The sequence below is a fragment of the Accipiter gentilis genome, chromosome 12 (assembly GCF_929443795.1).
Source record: "Accipiter gentilis chromosome 12, bAccGen1.1, whole genome shotgun sequence".
NCBI lineage: Eukaryota > Metazoa > Chordata > Aves > Accipitriformes > Accipitridae > Astur > Astur gentilis.
In genome coordinates this window covers 3,537,766-3,560,766 of record NC_064891.1, presented here as the reverse complement: position 1 = coordinate 3,560,766, position 23,001 = coordinate 3,537,766, and the positions used below count along the sequence as shown (strand labels likewise).

Below are 23,001 nucleotides of genomic sequence, written 5' to 3'. Positions count from 1 at the left end.
GATTGCAGGATTTACCTACCATTCCTGCAAGACCTAAGCTGCCAAGAAAAGAAAAAGAAAAATCCTATGTTTCCAAGCTAAGTTTCTCAGTATGAGTAGATAGAAAACAAAGCAGAGTTGTTTCTCTGTACCAAGAAAAGACTAAAAGTATAGGCCTACATGTGATACTGAATTGCTAGTATTCATATAAACAATGCATTAACTTAGTAATCTAAATATCAACTTAGCAACTTCACCACTGATCAGTTCAGATAAAACATTCAGATAACATGTTAACCAAGTGTCACTAGACACAGTGCAATGAGACACAAGCTGCCTACTGAGGTGATGAACTGGGTGTTCAATTACACCTATTTCAACCAGTCTTCAAATAAATAAATTGTTAGCTGTTTCAGTCCTATTTCCCAAAAAAATTCCTAAACTTTAGTATATACTATCATAGAGAAAGCTGCACACACAAAAATGGAAAGGACTTGAAAAGAAGTGGAGAGCATAATTAAGCAAAGATGTGTACCAAAATTGAAATTTAAAAGACATCGTGAGCTTTTACTTACAACTAACCTGTGTATATACATTAGCTTTCCAGGTGGTTATGATTTTTACTACAACAAGGTGCCTCTAACAATGGATATACATCCATTCTTAGCTGCTTCTTGAAGTAAGAGCACAAATAGAACAATGAAGATATGCTATGCTGATTATGCTGTTAGAGTCTAGTTGTCTTTATTTAAAAAAAATTAAAATCCCTCTGCCATTTAAGGGTAATCAATATGCTACACATAATGATCAAAATCCCTAATTCCGTGGGATTTTAGCACACTCATAGATGCTTTACAACACAGTGATTTATGTTCCCAGCTCTCATTTCTTGAGGGGTACCAAAGATTGCGGATACCTGGCTCATTACCAGTTGCAAAGGTAACGAATCAAAAACTGTGTTCAATTTTATGAAGACGACAATGCTGACAACCACAGTATTTAATATCAACATCCTATCCAAATATATTGTTAAAGCTCAACTTTCAGGGCTCTAGCAAATCTCAAAAGTGTAAGGAATAAAAGCAATGCCTATGTAGAAGTCATATCTGCAACTCTTCCTGGAGCCCTTGCCACTCTTCACTGTGCAAGGCAGGACACTGGATTAAATAGGCCACGGACTGATCTATTTCAGCCATATCTGTTTACTTAGCAAAATGCCTACTAGAAAGTACAAACCTTAACTACGATGCACAGTGAAAGACAGTAGAGAGAAGAATAACATATTGGACTGATTATTCTTAGCTAACAAAGATGATTAAAAAAGTTATCATCTCAGCTGAGTCCATTTGAATTCTCAGGAAGTAATAATTTATCACAATCATCAGATAAACAAGTTTCTGTTTCTGGAAGGTCAAAAAAATTGACTTTAAATAAAAAAGCAAAGCAAATTTTTTAAAAATGCTTAAATGCCAATACCATCTCCTGAAACTGTAGCAGATATTGCTCTACAAAAACCTAACACCAGGTTAAAAAAAAGTCTGACATGTTTGAACATTAATCTTCTTTCCTGATTCCATCTGCCATTTTCCTCCTTTCTTGACATCTTCTTCCCTTTCCTATTTGATTTTTCAACTCCCAGCCCCTATGGGATCACTGGAAATGACGTCCTGTTCTCCTTGGACAGGATAGAGCAAAAAGCACAAAGAAAAGCGCATTCGAACTTGGCTAGCTGCAGTCCAAGCAACTATTGCAGAAGCTCAGAGGGCTGTGGGAGCCCAGGGCACACATTATAATCGTACCTCACCAAAAGCAGAGGAGCACAACACTAAAGCTATGCCTATAATTGGCAGCTGGAGGTGAAGAACTGTAACAGCAGCAGTCCTGGTTTTGACACATCCGTGAAAGAGAGCACTGGAAAGAAGCGTTTCCGTGCTTCTGAAGAACTCAGGAGGAACACAGTTTAATGTGCTTGGTAACAAAACTAGGATTTAAACAGAGATTTGTGCCAGTCCCTCTGCTGGCAAAAATCAACACAGGTCCACTAAAGTGCACAGAGCAATGGCAACGGGTGTGGTCTGAGACAGGATTTTTTGCTGTTGGTCCTCAGTTAGCTTTACTTGGCCTTGCTTGCTAATCAATCTGCTAATGAAATTAAATAACGATAGTAGCCATCATTTTTCTACACAAATTCCCAGGTGTATGCACTATCTTACTGTGAACCCAGTTTGACACACATGGATATTGGCTTTTCCTTTCCTCTGACTTAGGCATGGGATGTGAAATATATTGTACCTCTTAAGTCCTGTAATCTTGTTCTTTTCCATAATTCAAAGCATTTCTGCTTTCCATAGTAAGACAATCTTATTCATTCACTTAAGGAGAAGCTACTTGCCAGGACACCAATAAGTTATTTTCAATTCTGTCTTCTCTGAGGTTCAATTTTTTATCCATCTGCAAAATGAGGAAATGCCAACTTTGTTAGACTCATTGAGATCACTATTTGGAAGGTACCACACAAATGCTAATAACTCCTAGTTTGAGGCATACAAAGAGAATATTAGCCATATTAGCTGTTTTCCAGTCAAAAACTCAGTGGGCCTAAAACTATATAGGAGGTGCAACTTCATGGTGTATTGTCAGAGGAGAGATTCGTTAAGAAATACGCAGGGTGGACTCCTCAAGATAAGAGCTATCAAGAGGAAAGGATGATGAAACGTGGCTGGCACCTCTGACAATAGTCTTTACAATGGGAAATAATAAGGTGTAGCAAGACGCACTCTGCTCTCCTGGCCTGGCTTTCCCCACTGCTCCTGCCCACATTCTGCAATGTGCAGCTTTTTCAACCTCAGAAAACAATTAATTAATATTTGTGAAGTGCTCTCAGAAAGGTCAAGCACTGCCTAAGCACTAAATGTTATTGTTATCATAAGGAAATAGAAAAGGTTTTAAAGTAGTTGAAAAATATATGCTATCAGTTTTAATAAAGCCTTACATATTGTTATAGCAGAACAGATATTTATTCTTAAGTTGTCATCCACCTTGCTTTTACTTATACCACAGTTCACAGGGAAAGATAAATTTAAAAAAAAAAAAAAAAAAAACAAAGAAATTTAAACCAATTAATATCATCACTACTGCAGAAATCTCCTGACAAAAACAACATTTACTCAAACAGATCACACAACAGTTTTCACCAGGCAGTAGCAAACACCTTTATCACAGAAACCATGTATGCAAAAGGATGGAAGCTTTTGCAAATATGTACGTTTCACACAGCATACATGCACAAACACAGTGTATGTTATGTTTGCTCAGAAATTTTTTCAGAAAAAAAAAGAAGCAAAGCAACATTCACTATCAGACTGTCCATCTGACACTGGTGCTGCTGTCTTTTCTCTGAAAGCATGCCCCGGTCCCCAGCTGAACAGGTTCATTCGAAAGAGCTACAGCTGTCCAGCCATCATATGGCAAAAGGAGCAGCATTCAAGGTCAGCAGTCCCATTGTCATCCTCTAACACACTGTCGAGCTCCTGACACACAACCTGCGCATGTACACATAAAATGTCACTCTTTCCTTGACACAAGAATTCTCCATTCCCTCCTCACAGGCCCTTACTGCTGTCCCTCTCTACCTATATTACTCATCATCCACATTCTTCCATGAGGGCATGTTTCCACTTCTGATGCAGGCACCACCCATGCCCTTATCTTTTGCTATAACCAAAACTGGAATGTGGTATTGAAGTGGTTGATCCAAACCAGTCCAGGAATTTGTCTACCACAGCTGACTGGGCAGAAATAAGGACAATCCTTAGAACATGGCATCCCTATCCAAATCCTTCAGTCACCAAAATGCTTATGACCAGCCTCTTGGTCAGCAATCAGTGCTCCCACTCTAGTCTGCTACTGTGACATGGCATCCCAGTAGTTTTAGCTGATGCATAAAGGACAGCCTTTGACCATGCCCTTTACTTGCAACATCCTAGATATCTAAGGTTCAGCTTCACCACAGATGCTGTATTTTGTGGTTTCATTTCTGTCATATTTCATTAGCATATATTAAGTATTAAATAATATTTTTAATAAAAAAATAAATATGGAGGGGGCTTTATGCCTCAAAGTCATTAAAATATTGAACTTCCCACTATGTCATTAGCTGTGTATGTCTGCTGAGTCTTTAATCACATTTTGAAGAACAAGAAATCACAGACATGGAAACCACATGAAAGAAATGGCCTCGATCCAAAAGGAAATAAAGTATCATCCTAAACTATATAACTCAGTAGTAGTTTAATTATAGCTTGCCTAATTATACCTTATGACACCTCTCTATAATATTGTAGTATAAAATAAACTCTCTCAAATATATACACATGCACACAAAACCTGTATTAAAAAAACATTATACCTATGCTATACACAAGAAAGTCGTAAGTTCACAGTCAGCCAAGAAACATTCCATATGTCCTCCATATACTTCACCCCATGAAATGCTACCACAACAATCTTCTGAAGAATCCAGCTGTGGCAAAGTGGTGGACAACATACGGTACACCTCAACTATCTACAAACTTTTTCAGTTTGTTCTCCTCTTGAAATGTTGATGTGTTTGTATATAACTCTTGGCATAAAGATTTCTTCGGAGAAGTACTGTTTCCAAGAAAGAAAGAAAAAAAAAAATCATACACTGAAGTCCTAAAAATACAGAGAATCATGGTGGAAATAAATGAGAAAAACCTGGTTAAATTAGGGTCTTTGTACTGGACAGCTCAGACAAAAGACTAGTAAAGCTCACTTTCACTTTCAGATATCCACTAGAGTCCAAGAAAATGTCTATATGGAAATGTGTTCATAACAGTTTCAAGCCATGTACTGACCGCATAAAGTGTCATAAAACTCCAGGTCAATGTTCAACTGCTATAGAAATACTGAGCCAATACATTAAGATACAGGAAACTATAAATATTTCCCTCTTTAATCTCCAGATGATGACGGACTTTATTAAGCAGATGCCACCCATCTTTCATTTCAGTTAGCTGAAAGAACCAATTAGATGCACGTTTTCATAATGAAAATGTGAATTCAATGTGAAGCTTTGTCTAACAACAGGCTTGCACAGCAAAGCCTAAGCAGAGTTAAGCCATGGTCTCTGAGGGCTCCTCCTGGCACAGACTGCTAATGTAGGATAGGGAGTGACTATAACTGCACGTGTCCACAGATGTAAAAGGCAAAAGGCCAACAGATAACAACGAAAGCAGCTGCAGTCATAGCTGCAGGGTGGGAGGAAGAAACATAAGTTTCTGGTTAGCAAAATCTATAATCACTGCATTTCCGAGTTAGAAAAATGCTTGATCTTTTTCATTCAGTATTCTCGAGAAAGCAAGACTTTAAGTGTACTCTTACACAACAGAATTGCAACCTTTTAGAAAACCCACTAACACTAGCAGGAGAAGCCTACCATGAGAGCTATGAACACTGGCTAGCCACGTGGACCATCCAGAGGACAGCCTGTGGGTCATACGAGGCACATAGGACACTTCGTCACCTGGAGGAGATGCAGAACAGCTGCTCAGGCAGTGATTGCAGACCTAGCAGCTGAACACCTCCTCCTGAACACAGTCCAGGATACAACATAGATGCCACTGCTGCAGTGGCCCTGGGGGGATGACATTTGCTGCCAAGGATGGAGGGAAGCACTTTTCAGGTCCTGGATCCCTCTTTTTAGCCCCAAAACTTCCTACCATCCTACCCCTTAGGCCATATCAAAAAAAGTTCCTCCAAACAGATTTTAAGCCAAATTTAATTCAATATGTAAGCTTACAGAAAACAGTCTTCTATGAGAAAATGAACTGTATCCATATTTAATTTTTTTAAGTCCCATGGAAACCAATTAAATTAATTAACCTCTCTCCATCAACTTTCTTATTAAGTCTGCCCTAACGTGCAAGAACATGAAGATGGAAGAGGCTAGATCATTTTCCTACTCTAAGCTGTAAAAAAAACCTAAAATAAATTAACAGACAGAGTAATTGGCATGAGCAGTGAAAAATGCATCCATATTAAAAATACTTTAGTGTTAAACAGAAGATACTTGGACTGCGGACTCTTTAAAAATAATCACTTTTTTAATCCATCCATCAGAGTCTTAAAATAAAATTTACCGTGTTCGCATCTGAGGAATAACTCTATTATTCTCAGATTTTAGGGACTGAGTAATCAAGTTGAGCGTCACTTCAGACCTCCTCTATAACAGTCAACACAAATTAGTTTCTTCATATTCGGATTCCAGATTTTATAGAAGCTCTTCTTGTACTTCCAACTACAAAACTATAACTAAATACCACCCTATGTCAAGAAGCTTCCTCTTACCCACACTTGCATTTCATATTTCTATTTATCAAGTTCCTTCTTTTTTTTTTTTTTTCCTGTTAACTCAAACAAGCAAACCATTTTTAACCCCTCAGGGTAAAACATTTTCTGATTCTTGAATAAGCTTCCCTCATTTTCTTTAAACCCTCCACAAGCTGACATATTTTTCAATATAAGACACCAAACTGACTCATTCCAGCATGGAGTCTCACTAACGAAATACACAGCAGGAAAAACACCTCTATTTCTGCTCAGGACTCACCCGTGCAGAGGCATACTGTAGCCTCATCCCCTGTATGAAATGGGGATTGGTTACCCACTACTTCAGTAAGTCACTGTTTTTCTAATGTAGTTTAAGGGTGACCTAAATCTTTGCTTCCTATTCATGCGATACTTCATTTAGCTTATTAAAATGAATCCTGTACAAGTGAGTTCATCTTATTATGCAGCACAGATCACTCTCTGAAATTTAATTCCTCTCATTATGTATACACTAACAACCTTTTTGTTCATCTAGAATCTGAAAGTTTAAGAACTGATTTTTTTCAAACAAGCGATGCTAGTCATGGCCACAGTGCTTTCCACACCATTATCTGTTAAGTGGTCAAACTGTGACACACACATGCTATGTAAGAACGTAGGGGAGATCAGGTTTAAAACACAAATACCTCAGAGAGAGGATTTTTTTCTTCTTATGAATAGAGTTGAGAGGCTAAAATACCATTAGCTATGAGAAATCTAATGTTAATCTGAAGTCATGTTACCGAATCTGAAATTAATTCAGCTGCCAAGAAATTGTTGCCATCATTTGATACATAGAAAACAAGATTTCCCTTGTTTGGCCATGTGGGACAGTGGATTATCAAAGTTCAAAAAACAAAAGGAAGATCAGCAGCATTCCCTTAGCTCACAGAATAAGATTGTCAGCTCATGCAATTTGCATTATCTTGGGCACTGCAGACATAACTAACTCACATGAAGACTTTTGGTTCTTAATTTCCACAACTGTAAACACTTTTAATTTGAGGACGCTTTGTGAATGCAGAACTTTGATCTTGCATGGCCATTCCTAAGATGTAGCCAGCCTGCACACCTGCTTCTAGCCATAGGCAAAATCTTATGTCCAGAAAGAACATAAGATACTGCCCCCAAAAAATATTCTTCCCGCACCCTACCATTTTCACATCAGAATTTCTGCATACTTGGTAACACTCATTGGGTTTCACTTCCATAAGCTTGACCTGCATTCCCTTGAAAACATACACGCTTTTAAACTTCACCACACACTTTGGCATGAAGCTTCAAGTTTACATACCCATTGCACGAAGAACATGTTAGAAAACATTATTTTCTTTAAACTGGCTACACCTATTTTCGTTTGTCACAGCCAGTGACAATCAGTAAGCACAGATCATGTATTTTAAGCACAAAACCCAACATACCAATAGTATTTTTTACTGTATTTTTCACATCACGTTCTAGAGAACGTATACATTGGGGAGGCAAAAATCCTTTAAACCAAAAATCTTTAAAACTTGATAATTACATTTTGTGACAGCACTAATTCCTTCCATCCAGTTGTGCAAATAATTCAAATTAAGTACAGCCTTCTCTCTTAAATCCACAACTTTAAGTGACTTCCACCATTAAAATCTTTTAGGTATCTATGCCTTACTGTACCCAAGCACTGGTATCACCAATTTCATGTCTTGAACTAATACTTCATTTCAAATACAGCCTAAGGGAGGGGAAATAACAGCATACCTGAGACCTCTAGCATGAACCAAAAAAATTAGAAACAAAAATCCAAAGAAGGGAGAGCTGCTGAAATGGTGTTTTAAATACACTTTAAATATTTTAAATACTGAATTTTTTAAAATAAATTATTCATTGACTATTTAAAAAATACAGGGATTAGTTCTCAATTTTTGTATCTGCAGATTATTTTCTTCATCTCCATCACTTGCCTGGTCTGTGCTTTCTAGGGAAGACTGCTGAAACCACAGTAACAGCCTGAATTACTTATGGATTTAGGGAGAGATTAACCCAGCTTTTCAGTAATGATAGTATTTTCTCAAAAGCCCATGGAGGTCATGACTAGCTTTAATGACATATTGTTTATTACATTCAGGACATTGACAAAATGTGATTTAGATGAACGAGGTACTTCAGCATGGAAAACATTGTTGTGAATTGTGCACCTTACTCAGCTCTTCAAATGATGACAGCCTGTTCCTCCACAGCAGTCACAAGTAATGATATTCCTTTCAACTACACTAACTCATACACACCATAAAGTAGGCCAGGAGCTGCCAGAAAACTATTGTCTTGCTAGAAGTATATGCCATCCCCCCTCCTCCTGTGGTTTCAAATCTAGCAAGATCTCCCCAACAGACAGAAAGAGTGAAGTGTCAGATGAGGACAGAGGATGAGCACAAACCAGAAAGCCAGCTAAAGGGTACAGCCATTTACATGGCAGGGGTTTGGAGACACAGTAAGCTAACAAGGCATGCAGGGTAAAACCAGCCCATGAGCGCTAAGACCCCAAGGATGAATGAGCTGGAAAGCACACAGTTCCTCTTGCTGGAATAGACCTAGGAGACCTGTTCCTTGTGAAAACTTTGCTGCACAAGCTGTTGTTTCAGGTACGGTATAAAAAGAAGGTCCCAAATCCAAAGCTGCTAGGCTGAGCAAATGAAGGAAAGGATCAGAGGATCTGCATTGTTCTGGTGAAAAAGAAGACCCACATGCTGCTCCATTTGAACAGACAGCACAGAAGAGAGACAGAAAGTAAAAACAGCATAAAAGGCTGAAATACACGGGATGCCCATCAAGCTGCTTGCAGTACTTCCTTACAGTGAACGAAGGGTAAGCACCAGGACAGATGGCATAAACTTTTAAAGCCTACCGGTGGGTTTTTTTTCCTTTTGTAATCAGATGTAGCTGTAGAGATTAGCACAACATAGTAAACAATTTGAGGATTACACTGAAATTCAAATTCATCTCTGTATGTATCTACTCCTAGACAAATAAACAAATATGAAATATATTCCGTTTCATCTTCAGCCAGGATACTATTTCAATTTCCATCAAATCTGACCTCTCCAGTAAATGCCACTCAGTAGGAAAACCCTCAGGGTATTAAATGGACAAAGTGAGGCATGCAAACACTCCATTCTAGCACAGCACGTGTCTCCATGGGTCTTAAATTGATTTTGAAAACTAGATTCATGACAAAACATTGCACTTTATAAAAATCTTCCCAGAATGATACGACAGGCTATGACCTAGAATACGTTACAGGAAAAACACCTGTTCAGTTTTCATGCACTGATTAACTAATGGCAAAAATCTAGTTAACAGAGGAAAAAGAAAAAAAAAAAAAACCAACACTCATGACAAAATATCTCCTGAAATAATTTCACCTATACATATCGCAGTGACTGGCATCTTTCCCTTAATACCATGAATGTACGTAAAATACTACTTTGTTCAGTTATATTGACTTCACTAGGAGCATACTTAGAGTACGAATTGTATGACAGGGAATAAAGAGAATCAGATTTTGTTCATAATAGCTTTTGACCTGGGAATTCAGAAGATATCTAAGCAGCATATTCTGGTTAATTTACTTTGATATGTGACGATTAACTCCAGGGGAATAAAAATAATACATTCAAGGATTCTTTCCACCACCCCTGTAATTGTTTCTATTGTCACAGATTCATTAAATCCCTCTGGTAAACCCTGAAGTATTATAGGTCTGCAGTATTCAAGATAATAAAGTAGCCCATGAAACAACTTTCCTGAATAACAATCATTCATAACTGATAAATTACAAAAGGTCTTTTAATACATATACACAGTAACCAGAGCACAACTGAAGTGCAACCAGCACTGACTGAAGCACAATTAACATGAATAAAGGCAAAACTATCACAGGGCCAAAGCAAGAATCCCAGCTTGAAAAGGATGCTTCACCCTTAAATCACTTTGTTGTACCCTGCATACCAGTTTCAGCTGAAATTTTCATTCCAATAAACAGGTGCATTTTCTGCACATAAGCTCAGCAAATGGTTTTACAGGAACACAGCAATGCACACCTGTCTGACAGAGCAAACCAAGCTCATTTTATATATAAACATGCTCTTGAATAATCACTACAGTGCCTGGCCCAAACTGTTTTCCAAAATAAATAACTACATGAGGAGGTTTTTGCTGTTGTTACTGTACCAAACACTTACACTCTATTTTTCACAGTCACCCTTCAATATTTATTCTGTATGTTCTCCACCATAAATTGTGATCAGCTACAGTTCAGAAACATAATATGCTTTCTAAATCTTAGCATAAAGACTGAAGTACTTAAACTTACTGTTCCATATGTCTGTTAAGCTTCTCTTGACACAAAGACTCCCTCGCTTTATTTTTTTATTGGCATGGCTTCTGTTCTTCCAAGCACTTAGGTGCATTAGTTCAAAGCAAAACCAATTAACCTGCACCTTCTTGACAGTAGGGTTGGTTTGGGCTTTCCCCATCCTTTTCTGACACCATACAACAGAAAGAAGTCAAGTCTGGCTTGCTTTGCTTCTGCTGATAGGTTTGCTGGATGTCAGTGAAAACAGACTAACTTAAACACAATACCTGCTAGCTTTTCAGTCAAAAGCTGAGTTTAACAAAAGCTCCATACCTGCAACATGCTTCCTTGAGGACTTCAGGTAGGTAAGTATTAAAAACAAAAAGAAAGCCAAATCTTCAGGTGGTGTAAATGGATGCAGCATACAGGCTTAAACAAATCAATTCTCATCAGGCAGGTGTCAGTCCAATGCCCTGAATGAGTGCTCCACCCTATGCTTTTGGAAAAGGTAATATAAAAATAACCCAGGGGGAGGGAGGAAGACCATTCAAAAAAAAAAACCAAAAAAAAACCAACCAAACAAAAAAAACCCAAACGACAACAACAACAAAACACACCACAAAAAAAACCCAAAAAAAACAACCCACAACTTAAAAAAAACATTCAGGCCTTTTTCTCACATATCATTATGAGCGCCAGATCTAACAAGGCCTAGTTACCTACAGATTTGCATGCTGTGGTTAGTTCATTTTAATGTCTAAGGAGCTCCCAGCAGCCAGGACACATATAAGACTCCTCTCCTAGGCTGATTTTTTGATACTGATCATAGAATGAGCTCACCAGGCAGCTTTTCTCTCAGCCAGAAAACATGAGACTCACTCTCCTCTGATTTCGCAAAACTTATTAAAACTTTAATTAAGTTTTAAGACTTCCATTCTTTTGTCAAATATTGCTGAAAGTAACCATCAAGTTCAAAGATACCTGGTGCAGATTAATATACAAACAATACACCAGGACAGTAGGATAGCAAGTATTGTTTCCTTAGGAAATCAGGATAAGCTATTTCCACTGTATTGTGTTTTCATCTATCCTCTGAGCAACACAATTTACCAAAGGTTTGCAAGGTTCATTTTCAACTTCCAGGACAGAAAACCAGTTTCAAGAGGAATGGAGAAGAACCAACAATATACTAAGGGAGAGCTGCTAAAGGCACCATACTTCAAAAGCTGTTGCGTTGCCAGCCTACTCCATCCTTCTTTCACTCAGCCATCAGTAGTCACTGCTCAGCCTAACAAATACAAAGCCAAAAAGGAGCGACAAGCAATAGGTGCATTTGGCTCCATTGAAGGAAGCAGTACTATTACCCTAGCTGAGGATCTAGACCCATAAGCTTACATTTGTAAACAGCTTTTAATTCCTTCATTATTTATTACTAAATAAATTTCCATAGATTTTATATAGTTACTGGGTTTACTATCTAAATTAGAAAGAAATAGTGGTTTCTAAAAACTAGTAACAAAACCTGAGCAACAAAAGGAGTGCAAATCCCGGTATCTTTTCTTTTTTTTTTTTTTTTTAACTGGGGGTGAGGGGGTGGGACATCTTCACTGCCCTTTCAAGCCTTCCTCAAATCCTTGACCTGAAACAGTTACTCAGATCCTCACAGTTCCTCACCAATAGATCTCATGCCTCTCTCAAGCTGTTCTGTGTCATGCCAAGTCTTGTTTTATTTTAACTGTAGAAACTCTTTATGACAAGGACTTAGTCTATATTTAGAAAATGCTGCATAAAGATATAGTGCTGTGTAAGTGTTTTACAATTTCGCTGGTGTACAACTTCAGCATTTTGGAAGCCACATGCATTGTCCTGGGCAATTGCAAACTATACGGAAAAAAGAATCATTAATGTGAGTAGAGAATTTTTTCCTTCATACATACTTTTTTTCCCTTGACTATTTTCCAAGCATATAGAATCACAATAAAACACTGCAGGATCTCAATCAAATTCAAATGAAAGCATGAGAAAATGGACAGAAACTAAAATTCTCACACCCTTTTCCAACAGTAACTTCTTGCTTACCTTCTTCAATGAATAGTATCATCCTAAGGCCCTCTTAAACTAAGACTACAAATAACGTTGTGTATTGCTAACATACAGCTTTCAGAAACATCTTGCCCACAACATACTAAACTTCTTAAAACCAGGATGAGTAGTATTTTTTTGTTCTGTTATCTTCTCCCCCCCCAGTTATTAAGTATTTAGAGATCTGAGAGTAGATTTTAAAAGCTGTGAGCTTATGTCTGGATTTTACTGTACTAGAGCAAGTAAATGAAAGAAATCCTTTTTTCTGAACCATTCACTATTCCACAGCTAGAACAGAGAGTAGCTTTCAACTGAAAGCACAACAGCTTATCTTCTGGCTTTCACAAAGAATATTGGTATTTTATATATATATACATATGCAGGTATGCAGTATTTACCACAGAAAATTGATCCCTATGGTTTCTAGGGAATATTACGTATCCCTGTAGGCTACTCGCAGGATGGGTTAGCTAAAAACTTCATTCAAGTCTTATTAATGTCCTAGTCTTCTTCATCTGCTAACACTCTTAATTTGAAACTACTTTAGGTATAAATGATATGCGTCTCTTGACAAAAGATTCAGATGCATAATCAAGTTATTAGGCCTTTAGCTATGCCACATAAGGTTGCTGTTTGCATGCTTTTAGCTCACATCAAAAACTAAATGAAAAAAGTTGAAACTAACTTTTCTGTATGTTAAAAATACACACAACTGTAACAGAACTGCAGATCTGACAGTTTAAAACAGCCTTGTAGCTTCTAGTTCTGATTTCTGCCTGTTAAAAGTTTAATCTGTAACAAAACCTATCATTAACAGACAGTTGTGCATTACTCCCTTATTATTACTCCCTTATTAAGGGCCATGAGCAAGTAATAAAGGCTGGTGTGAAGTTTGCTGAGACCCTGCCACAGACAGTCAGCCACCAAAAACATATTCGACCAATATCAGGATATTAAGATGAGGGTTTAGAGAGGAGAGATTACCTTGTGGCTAATGTGACTAATCCCTGAGTTTCTTCCAACAGCCTTTTTGTGGTAGAGTAGAACAAAGGCACAGAGCTGGGAGAACCTAACAGCTGATTCTTCTTTCATTCCCTACCATCTCACTAAGTCTTTTTCTTCCCTGTCTCAGTGGATGCCCCAGAGTTTGCTAGGTATAAAATAAAGATTACCAGGTAAAAAGAAGCCATTTGTGGTTTGAACTCTTAACAGCTGACAAACTAATGTCTCTGTATTCCTTCTACCTCCTCCTCATCTACTCCATATGCATGTTTTCCACAACACTCTTCTCAAGTTTATTTTGAAACACAGTTTTCCCAAATCTTATGTTCCTCTACTTTCCCATTATTCATCAACTTCTGAAAATTTAAAATCCAGGCAATCATTTTAACATCCCTTGTCTGTTTAACCCCTGCTCCAGTTGGCCTTCATAAAAACTCTAAATGCCTTGTTTCCCATCTGATATTGTGTCCTTGCATAATTACCATTAGTATAGAATAGGTGCCTAAACATACAGTACAGTTTATTTTCGGACACACTGAACTTCTTCACATCAATTGTATTTGCAGTGTTTTGACCATTCTGAAACTCCTATTCTTACTCTTCTGGACTCTCAACTCATTGTAAGAAAAATTTTGATAACCCAATTTTTAGAGGTACTAAGAATTTAATGATGTAACAAAAAACATCAAAACAGTACATGCTCGGTAACTTCTGAAAATCAGTCCTTGACACAAACAAATGCTGTACAAAGCAAACCAACGGACACTAAAGTATTATTTAAGGATATAATCAAGGCCTCATTAAAATCAGTAGCAGGTTTGCCACTGGCTTACGGGGCCAACTATTCTCACAGAGCTTATAGATGCTACATTAAAAAAATGGGTTCAAAATACTAACAAATTAGGATGCTTGAGTCTTCTACCCACAGCATAATCGCTGCACTAACTAGATACAAAATGCTAGAGAATTCACACAAAACAAAACCATATTATTTTGCTACTCACAATGAGGGCAGAGCCTGCTGCGACCATTGCACACCACATTTCCTTATACCACATCTACTTTTACATTGGGAAACAGCAAAACCAAAGAGAAGATACCTACATAGCTCTCCCACCCCAGGATCCTTGGCAGCTCATTAACCTCTTACAGAAGGAACGTAGGTGGAGCAATTAGAATGCCTTCATAGACTGCCTCTGGAAGACATACAGGTGTGCCTTCACATACAACATGGTTTTTTTCCAAATAGCCAAGTAGTCGTGCAACAAGCAATTATACACAATGTTTGCACTTCCACATGCATATCGAAACCAACATTTCCGTTACATGATATCAATTTGTAAATGCCATTTCCTACAGATGCTCTGTGTCCCAACAATACTTGTTTTAAATATCAATACATACTAAATTTTTAATATTTCTTGATACTTATTATCTATAGCTACTTTGTCATTTTAAGCACAATTGATACCTTGCTCTCACAGCTGAAGGCATAATCTGCTCTCAAGGTGTTTGAGAGGTCTGTGAATCTGAAAGAATGTAGAATATACATCAACTTGCAGCACCACTTTAAATAAATATGGAGAAAGCCACATCATTTTTCCTATTGCCATATTCTGCCAGTCACCTCCCTTCAGCAGTATCAAGAATAAAACATTAATATATCATTGGAAGAATCTGCTTACTAAGGCAGTTTATTAATATTTCTGAATACTGCAAACAAAATCAGCTTGTTAGCACTTTCATCCTTTCAGTATATAGATTAAGTTCTTATTTAAAGCTTCTGTGTTAACAACAGAATAAATACTATTTTTCTTGCACAACTAATGTAATAAGTATGGTGACAATTAATGAAGAAAATGAAAGGCAATCTTATTTTTGGCAGGACTGTTACTCTATTTCCATTGTACTTGTGCCACAACATGTTCAGCTGGTCATCAAGAATCCAGCCTGCATATTTTAAAGTTGTAAAACCTGTTAAAAGAGTCACCAAGGCTCCTATTCAAATCAGGAGCAGTTCTGCCACTGGCTTATATGGCCAAAACTTCTCTGAGAATTTACAGCAAAACTTCATTCTTCTCTCTCCTCACTAGTCATATAGTAAAAAATGACTACAAACCTCTTTACATGAATGATTAAATAAATAAATGAGCCAGGATAGTTCAGAAATATACCCCCCCAGGCTGTCACTGCACTAAATATAGCTAGAATACACTGTAGAATTTGGAACTACTACCTAGCACACAGAACAAGATACAAAGCACAGAATGCTGCTTTAGTTGGCTACTGGCAGAGGCTGCCATTACCACCTTAGCACAGCACACGCCTCCTACCACGTTCTGACTTTACCAGGTGACTCCATCTTTCTCAGGGTCTGAGATTTTGCTAGCATGGCTAACGATGACAGGTTAACATCATTGGAAGGTGACATTTGCACAGATGTCATCGCTTCACAGGTTCTGCTTCAAATGACAAGGTTTAGACTAAGTCACAAGCAACATACAGACAAGGAACCTGTTGAATACTTCTATACTCTCACCCAAACCTAAATCTCACTGTACTATACAAAATCAGTGAATCACTTGAGAGCTGCTGTTTTCACATTAAAGCATTTGAAGAGATCACATCAAGATGGCACATCAAAGAAGAAGCAGGAAAGAGGCCTGAAAGCAAGAGTGAAAGCAGCAAAAACAGAGGAGAAAGCCGGAGCTGGAAATGCACTAGAACCAATCAATGTATTTTTAGATGCAATGATGTGCACTACCAAAATGTATAGGCAAAGAGTATTTTTTAAAGCTTCCTACCAGTCCATCACAACTGGTTCGTCACACTGGAAGGCAGCTGTGACTCTTAAAAGCATTACTGACTGAGCTGGATCTCAAATTCCTGATATGCTAGAGCATTATAAAAAATTAAGTGGTATTTCCTTAAATAATGTAAAAGTGTCTTTACATTCTACGAGCGCTGAACTGCTTTCTCTTTAACAACAAAACAAAAGCCAGGAAATCTTTTTCTCCTAGACTGAAAAAAAAATAATCTGCTAGTAATTAGTCTTTATAGAGAAAATGCTGCATAACTTTACACTCAAGTCCTGCAACTGGATCTGTAGGAAGTGTCCACATCTATGCCAAATTATAAAAAAACCCCAAACTATACTAAAACAATTAAGTCATTAAGATAAGACTGTGGGACTTGGGATGCATATTCCAGTTCAGCTGTCTTTATCACAAATCAACTGTGTGACTTCAATGCAATCACTGCTTCAATTTCCCATCTATGAAGAAAATAATTACATTCATACCTCGATACTCACAGGGGCTTTCATAGCAATAACCTGGGCAAAAAAGTAGTACCATCTATAGTCAACTTGGAACATCTGGATACAGAAACATGATGATTCAGATCTTATAATACACCTCAGAAACTTATTTGGGGTATTTCTTTTTATTTTTTTACTCTTTGTGCAGTATTACAAAACACATGCAACAGACTACAGCGTACACTTTAAAAATTTCTTATTTTCTGCACATGCAGGACTTTCCTGCTTTTGCTTGCCTGTGGTTTCTTTTCCCTTACGCTATCATTGTATTTCATAGTAAAACAACTATCCCGTACAGGACATCACATTTCAGGTAAAAGCAGTAGACTTTGTATTAAACATTAACATTTTGTTGCCATACAATGGAGAAATTATACTAGTCTTCAGTCACAGCGCATGCGAGTTTATATTGTCTAAGCGATACACATGTAGTGCAGTAAGAACAAGTCAAAAAGTGGTAAGTACAAAGAACCACACGTTTAACTAGCGAACAGTTACAGAGTTTTAATACAGTTGCATGTAAAATATATGGCTGCATCTTCCATAACCTCAAAGTTATAGGCCCTTGCTGAAGCATAGGAATATACATGAAATGTTACAAGTACAAATCACACTACACATTTTAAGTGCTTGCAAGTTCTGTATTATACATGCCATCTCACACAGCCAGCACATTCAATAGCTGAAATCTAATACAAAAGTATATTTACTTTATCAAGGTAACCCAGTTTACTACCATTGCAGAAAACTGTCAAATAAATGCAATAATGAGAGAAAAGCCTGATGAAGCTGCATAGTTATTTCTCAGGAAACAAACGCAGCCCCTACTTGCCATTACTTATGTATATGTTTCCTCTTGTTTCCCCATCCTGTGTGAGCCCCTTCAATTGCAGCAAAACTACTCACAAGGGGAAGAATTAAGGCACTGAATCTTATAACAAGCAGTAACTTCTGCAAGGTAGAGGATATAGTTAGGTTAGGTTCTTCCCCCTAGTAAACTGGTAGTTATTTCAAAAATAAAGTGCGCACTGCTTATTAATTTGACTTGAAGTGTCTATAAGGTTTCTTTTCCATTAATGCTTTCACTGACACACAAATGCTATTTCATCTCATGCTTTACTTGTATTAATCAACCTCAGAAAAACAGCTATGCAGCTTTTACTTCTTACCTTGCCTCAAAGGTCTGTAACACCTGGCAAATACACATCCTCCTTATATTAGGACACCTCCAGAAGTACAGTGAAAACAATCCAGAACTTAAACTCTACAAAAATGTCATGTCCTCAGACTGTGCAGATTTTTATGTTTTTCAAAATCTACCATTATTTATTTTGACAAAACACTTTTCTCAGTGACTTATATCTGTGCAATTCACCAACATCCCATAAAAACCATACATTGACTTTATACAATTCTGACCTTCCAAATACTCCAGATGAGCTAATCCAACAAAGCCACAGTATCTTCCATGAACCTTCATGGAAGAGTGGGAATTTGTCCAGATGGAGCAACATCTCCCTTGCAATTTATGAAACACTCTATCTAGCGAACAAAAACATTGCCAAATTTATTTTAAGTTGTTCAACATCCAGCTATTAACTACGAAGGCTTATGTGAGGCATTAGGCTTGAATCAAGAAGGACAAACTCAATCACACACAGTTTATGCCGCATGAGAGATCGTGCTCTCTCACAACCATACGCTTAGGTCCGATGACACAAGATGCTTTTCAGCATCTTCCAACAGACTTAAATATCAAACGCCATCTCTTGCAACCCAGTCATGGTACATACCCTGGGTACTGTTCCAGGTCCTCCTTCTGTTACAGCTCCCCATGTCTGTCCCCCTACTCAGGCCTGCACCAAGGTCTCCAGAAGGCAGGCCCTGCTCAAGCCAATGTGCACCAGCTATTCCAAAAAGTCCTGCCAGGGACTACAGCCAGGGCTACAGGACTTCACCCTGTGGGCTGACAGACAACTTTCCCACTGAACTAAATTCCCTCACCAAAATGCCGCAGAAAGCTGCTGCACTTAGTAGCCCTCCAAGCCAAACCAGGGAGGTTCTTCAAACTACAGGGACCATTGCACTCCGCACTCCAAGGGGTAAAGGAACCCCAATTTGCATAAAATATCCCTTGTTTGTACGACACGCTTTCAGCGGATCCTGGACAGCCATGTCTTATTACCTTCTCCTGAGACAGTGCTGCCTATTTAGGGGATGTTGCTTTCCATTTGGGATGCTAGAGATGAATAACAACTTCAGGGTGAAAAGATTCGTCATCATCATGTCTCTAAGAGGACTTTCTAAGGCTAGTCGTTCCTCAGGGTTATTCCAGGTCTGAGTCAGCCCTTCCCATCTCCATTTCTAAGAAAACATTCTTGAAATATTTTTTACTGCTTCTGCAATAATTGTCTGTTCTACAGAAGCCTCAAAAATCACGGCTAAATCAAGCCACTGCAGAGTTGATCACCAATGCAAAAAATATTTTACGTAATATTACTACTTCTAGCTAGATAAATACAAATATCACTGCTCTTTATACCAATTGCATTTGTACTACAAAGACACATACAATGAGGAGTTGTAAAGAGGAAAAGAACACTCCTGAATGATTAGGTGCAATGTCTTTGCTATCTGAGCTTTTCCAGTTCATTAATATTTCACTTTTATATATTCCTCAGCTGCTTTTACAAGATGTTCCTTTCTCTCCTTCTTAAGTATGAGCAAGGAGAATTGTTTGAAGTAACTAGTAGACCTTGCCTCACAACCCCACCTCTGTGCCTCTTGAGAGTTTAACATTTCAAGTGCAATATATACTAGGTAGAAAAACATATCTGGCATAGAAAAGGATGAGAGAAGATTCTGAGTCTCCTGTCTAGCTCCATTCAACTATAAAGGCGTGCAATAAGAAAATAAAGTGTACCACAGTTTCTCTTTATGCCAAGACACTTACTGTTGTCAATCGTGAAGGCAAGAGGGAAACATAAAGCTGTGGGGGGTTCCCTTCTCTGTGGAAAAGCAGAACCACCCCGTTCCTTTGCAAGGCAACTCACAGCAACGTTCTTTTCCTTGGCAAACGTGAAAGATAACCGCTTTCAGCCAGGAGAAGCAACACCAAAACCGTCTAGCGGAAATATGGGATCTTCACGAACCTCTTCCATAATGAGCACTACCATCACCATCTGCTCCGCTTTTTAAAAGGCCATGCAATTTTGGAAAACACAGGCAGGAGCATCCAGCTCCTGCCTCCAAATCCAACCCCACGGCAAGGGCCACACACGACGGCGTGCCCCGGCCCTACCCATTCACGTTTCCGAAACCGCTTCCCCCTGCCATCCCCACAGGTTAACTGCAGACTGCTTAACAAACACGGGAGGGGGGCGGGGGAGAACAAGAAACGCCAAAACCAACCAACCAACCAACCAAAAAAAAAAAAAAAAAAAAAGGACCTGATCCTCTTCCCCTTCACCTGCAGCGGCGAGGCCGGAGCTGACTGCCAGAGAGAGGTGCAGCCGCTGCGGCACCGGCTCCCCACGGTGCGCCCCAGCGCAGGCCGGGCCCGGCGGGCCCCACACACACCCCCCCGGGGCCTCCCCCTCCCCGCGGCCCCGGCGGCGCTGCCTCTGCCCCGAGCTGGGCCGGCCCCCGGGTGACACCTGCGGGCGCCGAGCCCCTGCCAGCCCCGCCACAAAGACGCTCGTGCCGGTGTCGTTCCCCCCCCGCCCTGCCACCCGCTCCCCGGCCGGCCTCGCTAATCCCCGCCGCTACTGGAGCGCGGCTCCCGGGGATCAGCGCGGAGCTGCGGCACCGGCAGCCCCGATCCTCTGCCGCCACCACTGCAGCCGCGCCGCGGGTCGACGCAGGGCGGCCGGCAGCCGCCGCCCCGCCGGCGGGGAAGGCGAGGCCAGGCGAACGGGGGAGGGGTCCGCCCGCGCCCCCGGGCGACACCCGCCCGCATCACCTCAGCACCTGGGAGGCGAGGCGGCCCCCACCGCCGCGCACCCCTGCCCTCTCCCGCCAACAACCCCCCCACACACACGACCACGACCACCACCACCACCACCACCCCGGGGCACCCGCACGCCGGGAACCCGGCGGCGCCCCGCGGCCTGCGCCGGCTCCCCCTGACGCCGCGCCGGCAAGCTCAGCCCGGCGGTAGCGCCCGGGGGATTGACGTGTTACCTGGCCGGGCTCCTCCAGCGCCCGGGGCGCTCGCCGTCCGCCGGCCGGCAGGGGCTGGGGACCCTCCTGGCCCCCCTGCGGCGCCGCCACCGCCCCGCTTGGGCGCTGGGTGGGTGGTTGGGTGGTTTCCTGCGTCCCCCCGTCGCGGGGTGAATAATCCGTCCGGAGCGGCGGCGCCCCAGTCAGTCAGTCAGTCAGTCAGTCATGTTACGGCCGGCCGTGTGTGTGTGTGTGTGTGTGTGTGCGCGGCAGGAGGATTGGCGGCGGGGGGGGGGGGGGGGGGGGGAGGGGGAGGGGGGGGGAGGGAGGGAGGGAGGCGTTGGGCGGGGGCGGGCCGGGGCGGCGCTTCCGCGCCGGTGCGATGCGCCTGTGCCCGCGGCGCGCGTCTGTGTGTGTGTGTGTGTGTGTGTGTGAGTGATGAGTGTGTCCGTACGTGCGGCGTGGCGTGGGGGGGGGGGTTGGTCGCGCGCGCGCACACGCGCGTGTCGCGCTGTGCGCCCCCGTGTCTGTCCGTGTCTTTCCCACCCACCCACCGCGTTGCCACCTGCCCGCGCTGCCCCCCGCCGCTACGGGACCGGTGAGGCGGGGGCCGGGGAGAGCCGCCCCCCGGCGGGCTCAGCGGCAGCGCGGGGGCGGGCCGGGCAGAGCAGCTTCCCCGGCCTCCTCGGGCGAGAGGGAAACGCGCGGACTGGGGGGGGGGGGGGGGCTGCGGGGAAGTCCGAGCCTCCCCGGGAGGAATTCAGCTCAGCTCCGGTGTGTTTACACTCACCATCTGCTCAGGGATTTGTTATTTGTGTTTTTCCCTTTCCCGTAGGGCGGTGGAGCCGTCTGATTTCACTTCCTCATCCTCTTTTCAGATACGTGTTTTGTAATTGTTTTCCAGTTGCTCTATCGCCATCCCGGCGCATTGCCCATCCTAGGAAGGGAACGAGGAAACGGCGTTTAAGAAGTAGTCGCCACACCAAAGGCAGGTCTCATCTGCGCCCGCTGCAAGAGCAGGAGTGATTCCCTGGAATATTGGGTCAGGGCAGGGGTCAATTACATGGCGTTTAAATGTAATGAATTAAGTTCCTTATTCAATTCGGAAAGAAAAGGCAAAACAGAGGAATAACCGTGTTCTCTGCAACTAATACTTAAGGAGTATGATTGAGTTTTCCTGCTGGTTTTGCTTGCCAATTTATACGGGATCCTTCCTTTGTTACATACCAAAGTGATCTATCTTGCCTCAGTAAGGAGGTCATTTGAGCAAAACGAGTGACAATTCACGAGTGACAGACTGCAGATATGTGCCTTGTCCCCTCATGTTATAAAAAACACCGTGCATGATTTGGTGAACTGAAGAAACGCGTTGACTTTGCAGTCTTGAGTCTCCACAGGAACAAAGTATGTTCTTCATTCCGTAACATCATTCCTCACCCTGAAACTGAACCCAAAGAAATTTTAATTATTAGGCTTACACAGAGAAATGCAGATCAGAATGAAGTCAATGAGAGTTTTGAAGAATTTTGAGTAAAACACATACACACGGAATACACCTACAACTTAACAGCAACTATGAGGTTCTGCTGAAATTCTGAATAAGAATTGTGTGAGAATGCAGAAGCAGTTGTGTCTATGTCACATTTGGTATGACAGTGTCAGGAAACTGAATGCTTATAAATGCGTCTTTACAAAAGCTAAACTTTCAAACAAGTGAGTTCATCATACCTAA

The 23,001-nt window shown here is 40.9% G+C and overlaps 1 protein-coding gene across 4 annotated transcripts in view; it reads right to left on the bottom strand.

The window, feature by feature from the left end:
• The window catches only part of CCSER1 (coiled-coil serine rich protein 1), a 715,692-nt gene extending 694,214 nt beyond the window's left edge, over window positions 1-21,478 (bottom strand). For all 4 annotated transcript variants that reach the window (XM_049815128.1, XM_049815129.1, XM_049815131.1 and 1 more), the window contains exon 1: window positions 21,291-21,478. The gene's annotated coding sequence lies outside the window, so the exon portion shown is untranslated. The remainder of the gene's footprint in view (window positions 1-21,290) is intronic.
• Between the last annotated feature and the right edge of the window lie 1,523 nt (window positions 21,479-23,001).